The sequence below is a fragment of the Myotis lucifugus genome, unplaced genomic scaffold (assembly GCF_000147115.1).
Source record: "Myotis lucifugus unplaced genomic scaffold, Myoluc2.0 scaffold_20, whole genome shotgun sequence".
Taxonomy (NCBI): Eukaryota; Metazoa; Chordata; class Mammalia; order Chiroptera; family Vespertilionidae; genus Myotis; species Myotis lucifugus.
This window is the reverse complement of record NW_005871068.1, coordinates 11,887,173-11,894,092: the sequence shown is the minus strand read 5'-3', so window position 1 is coordinate 11,894,092 and position 6,920 is coordinate 11,887,173. Positions and strand designations below refer to the sequence as shown.

Sequence of the window (6,920 nt, the reverse complement as noted above, 5' to 3'; positions counted from 1 at the left end):
TTTTTTTAGTTTCAGAGAGAATCATTGATCAGTTGCCTCTTGCACATCCCCTACTGAGGATTGAACTGGCAAACTGGTCATGTGCCCTGACTGGGAATCAAATCCTGACCTCTTGGTTCATAGGTCCATGCTCAATCACTGAGGCATGCTGGCCAAGCAATTCTGTATACTTTTATGCATTATCCCACTAGAATATAGAATCCATAGAATATGAATTGTATCTTTCTTGTCAACTGCATTTAGGTTAAATGTTTTTGAATACCACAAAAGTTCTATCACTTACTCTCAAGTAATGTACTACAATGCCTTTTATTATTACACTAGAGGCCCGGTGCACAAAAATTTGTGCACTCAGGGGGGGGGGTCCCTCAGCCCGGCCTGTGCCCTCTCACAGTCTGGGACCCCTCAGGGGCCTGCTGGCTGAGGCCTGCTCCCCAGGGGATTGGGCCTAAGCTGGCAATCAGACATCCCTCTGGCAGCCCGGCAGCCCTTGAGGGATGTCCACTTGCCAGTGGGGAGCAGACCTAAGCTGCAGTCAGACATCCTTAGCGCTGCTGAGGAGGCAGGAGAGGCTCCCACCACCACTGCTGTACTGGCAGCCATCAGCCTGGCTTGTGGCTGAGCAGAACTCCCCCCTGTGAGAGTGCACTGACCACCAGAGGGCAGCTCCTGCATTGAGTGTCTGCTTCCTGGTGGTCAGTGTATGTCATAGTGACCAGTCATTCCCAGTCATTCTGCTGTTAGGGTCAGTTTGCATATTGCCCTTTTACTATATAGGATAGAGGCCTGGTGCACGGGTTGGGGCCTGCTGGTTTACCCTGAAGGGTGTTCCGGATCATGGTGGGGGTCCCGCTTGGGTGCCTGGTCAGCCTGGGTGAGGGGCTGATGGCTGTTCTCAGGCTGCCCGCACCCCCTTCAGGGTGGGGGCCCCCACTGGGGTGCCTGGCCAGCATGGATGAGGTGCTGAGGGCCGTTTTCAGGTGGGCCAAACCTGCAACTGAAGCTCCCAGTCTCTCCTTTTTTTCTTTTTTTATTCTGGGATTTATTTACCTTCTGTAATTGAAACTTTGTTTCGACTCCAGCTCTGAGGCCGGCTGGCTGAAAGCAGGTATCTGGGTTTGTTTAGCTTCTATAATTGAAACTCTGTTGCCATCACTGATGCTCTAAGCTCTGAGGCCCCGGCTGGCTGAAAGCAGGTTTCTGGGGTTTGTTTAGCTTCTATAATTGCAACATTGTTGCTGATAGTGGAGCTCAGAGCCCGGCTGCGGCAGGCGGGGAACCTTGGCTTCCTCCATCACTGGAACAAGCAAGCCTCATGTTCGCTTCCGCTGCGTGGCTGCTGGCCGCCATCTTGGTTGGCAGTTAATTTGCATATCGCCCTGATTAGTCAATGGGAAGTGTGTCGGAGGTATGGTTAATTACCATGTTTGTCTATTATTAGATAGGACTAGGGGCCCAGTGCAGGAAGGTTCCTGTACTGGGGGTGGGTCCCTCAGCCCGACCTGCACCCTTTCCAATCTGGGAGCCCTCTTCAATCTAGGAGTTTCTGTCTGTCTTTGCAATCATATGAGCGAATTGTCTGAGACCCCCAACCCAGTTTGGTTTGTTGCTCACAGAATAATAGAGGCTTTTTTTCTTTCTTTGCTTCATTGGTGGAGATTTCCTGGAAGTTTTAGGATATCTTCCTTTTACTTTTTCCTAGACACTCTGATTTTACTTATGTCTCTCACCTTTGCTTTCCCTCCACCCCCCACCATAACAGTAACTTGCTCCAGGTTCACTTTACTCTAGTATCTAGGACAGGGGTGGGCAAACTTTTTGACTCGAGGGCCACAATGGGTTCTTAAACTGGACCGGAGGGCCAGAACAAAAGCATGGATGGAGTGTTTGTGTGAACTAATATAAATTCAAAGTAAACATCATTACATAAAAGGGTACGGTCTTTTTTTTTTTTTTAGTTTTATTCATTTCAAACGGGCCGGATCTGGCCCGCGGGCTGTAGTTTGTCCACGGCTGGTCTAGGAGATCCATCTGCCACCAGAACTACAATTCCCAGCATTCTTGGTGCTCCCTGAGCTCTAGGTTTTTCCTTCCTGTTCTGTCTCCATCCCAGGGCCTCCCACTCTGCCAAGTCCTCCAAGCCGCCAGCTCTCCCTTTCTGCTCTCTGTCTGGCAGCTTGGAGGGGCGTGGTGAGTGACTGTGGGAGCCACGTCCCCCCAAGCCTCTGGTTCTCTTGTTCTGCTCTCTGCTCGGCGGCTTTGGGGAGCGACCAAGGGAGCCACATTTTCCTAAGCTGCCAGCTCTCCCACTCTGCTCTCCACCCAGCATCTGTGTATGCAAATTAACCCGTCATCTTTGTTGGGTTAATTTGCATACTCACTCCTCATTGGCTGGTGAGTGTAGCAGAGGGATGGTCAATTTACATGTTTCTATTTTATTATATAGGATGGTTGCATCTCTGCTCATCATAAATTTTGCTCAAAGGTAAATCCCAATGATGGCTATTATTTTGAGTATCTTTGTTAAAATACTCTTTGGAAAGAAAATTTTCACACTGACAATAAATATTACTATATTAAAAGCAATGGCTTTTTACTAGCTGTAAAATTGAAAGTTAATTTCATTTGCTTTTATTGTTAAAATTATAAAAACAATTTCATTTTAAAATAATATAATAATTGTTATTTATTATTTTAGGAGCATACTGAAAAGGTCTCCTGCTTTATGATTTATTAAAAATTAATTGAACTTCAGTTCAAGGGTCATAGACTAGCAAAATTATCTTAGGTAAAAAGAAAATACTAAAAGAAATATAATTTCCTCCTGGTTTTCACCTGCTTCTTCCTACCCCATCCCATAATACTTGCTAATGGGAAACCAGCTCCTTGATGCTCTGAACATTGTCTAAAACTAATTAAGTGGCTTAGCTTAAAACTGAAATTGATTTTATCATCTCAACTCTTAAGAGAAAAATTAATAAGTAAGGGAGAGTTCGACATCATTTTTTCTTGGTGCCACGTTAGTACTGCTTTGAGGATTGTGTTTTTACTGCTGACAAACACACATAAACCTTCACATTTATTCCAAGAGATCATACTTTTTTAGAGCTCTATAAATTTTCCAGACCAACCTATTTCAATTATGTTTTCCAATTTTGAGCCATTTCTTCTGCCTTTATGGATAAGTAATTTGACAGAGGACAAAACATATCTGATTACTTAACAACATTTTCTCTTCCTTATTGTGTTACAAATGATAAGGAAGATTTCATGAGTGTGCTACATGATCTATATTATCACAGGAAATTGCAGGAAGCCTTACACAGTTGTTCATGGGCCCCATGATTCAAGAAGGTATTGCTCTCAGAAAGGACAAAGGAATTTTTTGTGGAATGTTCAGTACATTCCACAATAGCTAGATGAATCATTTCCTGTTTGCTCCCAAGACAACCATGACCCTTTATTTCTTGCAACATAATTACGCCATGGTTTTAGAGTGTGCTTAAAAATGGACAAGAAATAATATTAAGCAATGATACCGAATTTTTGGACTGGAACCCGGATACTTTGTCCACTGGAATCGAAGAATGAATCCACAAGCAGAAAGTGGTATAGCAAAGATGGAGATTTATTGAAGAACAAGTACAGACTCCCATGTAGAGAGGGGGGGAAAGGGTCCCATAGAACTGACTCCCATGTAGGGAGGGGGAAAAGGGTCCCACTGGGTTTCCTTTCCTTATGGCTTATATAAGCTGCAGATCCTGGTGCCTTGATATCCCTTGATTGGTCAGTATAATAACTCCTGGGCTCAAAGGTTGAACCTCACATGTGAGGTTCTCCCCCCTCCTTCCTTATTGTTGTCCTATTCCCTTTGGGCTTTCTTCTCCTTCTGAATGAAGGGCTTCCTTCTCTTTATTTTGTAAATATAGACCTTTCTTGGCTACTTCCAGTTCCCTAGTCTTATGTAAATATACCTGTTACTGCTTCCTTGTCTTATGGAGATGTAACTGCCCCTGGCTTCCTTCTGTTATGGAAATGTACCTTCTCCCAGTCTGCAGCCCTGCTCTTTTCCATGTACCCCAATTCTAAAAAATCCCTAAGCCTGCCTATGTTCCCCCCAAATTCCTGCTTCAGCAAGTTGGGTTAATTAACTTTATATATTATTTCTTATGAGTCAATTTAAATCCAATACTTTCTTCCTTCTCCCTTCCTATCCCAAAACACAGATACCAAATACAGATGTTTCTATAAAATTATTGACAAACTTTTAAATAGTTTGAATAATTAAGTTACAGTTAATTATGTAAAAATGTTTCCTTTATTTTTTCTGTTGTGTGATTTGTGAAATTAAATAAATGTTCCTTTTTAGTTTACTGATTGCTGGGAAACTCAGAGGGAAATTTCAATTCCATCTGTGGCAAATACACAGGTGTCAAATAAATTTTAATTACTTTTTTATTGATATATAATTTCCATACAATAAAGTGCACAAATCTTGAGTGTACAGATTAATGAATTTTTATGTTATGTTGATTTGTTATGCCTAAGAATTCACCAGCCAGTTCAAAATAGAGAATGTTTTAGCACCCCAGAAGTTGCTTGCATATCCTTTTCCTATCCTGGCCACTATACATTGTAAAATTTTTATGAGACATATCATATTACATGAATTATTCCTGTTTTTGTTTTGACTTTATCTTTCTTTACCTACTTCTAAGTTATGTTTTCTTGATTCATTTTATTTATACTGATAAGACATCTTGAATTCTTAACCGGGACCAAGATGGACCATAAAATATCTTTATACAAAAGTAGAATAATTTGCTACTAAGAAAGTGAGACTAGAATGGGAATATAGGAGCATGGGAGTTCAATTGTTGATATACTTATACCATTCCTGACTCTAAATAATAAAGTTGAAATACTAATATAATATTGCCTTTTAAATTTCAAAAACAACCCTTTAACCTCCTGCCTTTATCCTTCTTAAAAGAGTATCATTAGACTCACTTTGTATATTAAAAATATGATTCTGTGCCCTTAACTTAACAATGAATTATTAAGAATAATTCATGTGGGGAATTTCTACTTCTGACCAAGATGGAGTAACAGACATTGGACTTACCGTCCTGCCTGAAATAACAAAAGCAATAAGAAAATAAAACAGACAATATATTGGAAACAAATATATTGGAAGTATTCAAAAATGAAAAATCTTGGAGGTAACCCAAAAAACTGTGAAAAACAAAAACAGTACAGAGAGGGGAACCTAGGTGGAGTCTGGTAGACCCCTGAGTTGAAGAAACAGAGGTGAGAATTTGAGGAAACCAAAGCAGCTACGTTCATAGGACAGATTATCTGAGAAGAGAGAGCTAAGCAGAGAGAGAGAAGCCTGGAGTTCCACAAAGAGGTCTTCTTGAGTATTTAGGTAGGTATTGATGTGCATAAGTGTAAGGAACTCTATACAAGGCCCTCTATATATTTTGTGGCTGTCTTTGCTCTGCTCTGGGCCCCAGGAAGATTCTCTTTATAGCCTACATCACTTGATCTTCTTTGCCTTTGACTTTTGGTTACATTTAGACAATGGAAGCACTCTTAGAAGGTGGACAGAGAAGAAAGACTGGTGTGTTCATTCTTTCCATGTCTTCCCTGCCTCATGGAAGTGCTGCTGTGATTGAGTAACTAGGCCCTTTTTATTCCGAGTGTAATCCCTGATCCAGTAACATTGCTAGAAGCACTGAATCTCTGGCTCACTCCAGGCTTACTGAATCAGAATCTGTATTTAAATAGGATAACTTGGTATATATATATTAGAGGCCTGGTGCACGAAATTCATGCACTCGGAGGAGGAGCCCTCAGCCCAGCCTGTGCCCTCTCGGGGAGCGGCCTAAGCCATCAGTTGGATATCCTTAGCACTGCTGCTGCACTAGACAGTCATGAGACCAGCTCAGGGCTTCTGGCTGAGTGGCGCTCCCCCTGTGGGAGCACACTGACCACCAGGGGGCAGCTCCTGTGTCAAGCCCCTGTCCCCTGGTGGTCAGTGCACGTCATAGAGACCGGTAGTTCTGCAGTTCGTTCTATTTGAATATTAGCATTTTATTATATAGGATTACCTTTAATATGCACTCTTTTTTCAAGGCTCCAGCTTTCACCAGTTTAGTACATTTTTTTTTTCTTCTTGCCTCTTCTGGTTCAGGGGCCATAATGGCTTTCTGTTGTCACTAGTTCCTTGTTAGATCACATAACTCTGCCCACATCTCTGTAAATAGACCCTTTAAAAATTGATTTTCCAGTTAAACACTTTTGAGTATACATCCTGTTTACTGCCATACCTTAATGATACAATATCTATCTTGATATTGATATATCTATGTTGATAACTATATACATATTATATCTCTATCTCTGTATTGGTGTATCTATATCTCTATTGTTTCTATCTCTATCTCTTCCTAAAATTTCAGTCTTCATGCTTTAAAAAGTACATGGAATTTTGTAGCACCTTTTTCTTAGTAACAGTTCAATAATATCAAATTATGTACGTAATAATTTCTCAACAATGCAAATCCAGATATAATATTCCTAGTTAATTAGGAAATTTTATAAATCTGGAGAAAAAAAGCATGAAATTATTTTGTGTTTGTATGCTAGTGTGGGAGATAGCCCCTAAATTGGTCCCAAATAATCCCTGCCTCCCGGTATTTTCCCTCTGTGTAATACTCTCCTCTGGAGACTGTGCTAGACTTTTTGACTCATTTCTAATAAATGGAATATAGCAGAGTGTTGAAGTGAGACTTAGGTTACACAAATATGGTGAATTTTGTCTTGAGTGTATGCTCTTTCTCCTGAAATTTTTACCCTGGAGGAAGCCAGCTACCATTCTGTGAGGAAACACTACACTAATCAGAAAGAATATATGC

At 41.1% G+C, this 6,920-nt stretch overlaps 1 pseudogene; it reads right to left on the bottom strand.

Annotated features, from left to right (window-relative positions):
* The window catches only part of LOC102422248, a 24,437-nt pseudogene extending 18,234 nt beyond the window's left edge, over positions 1–6,203 (bottom strand).
* Between the last annotated feature and the right edge of the window lie 717 nt (positions 6,204–6,920).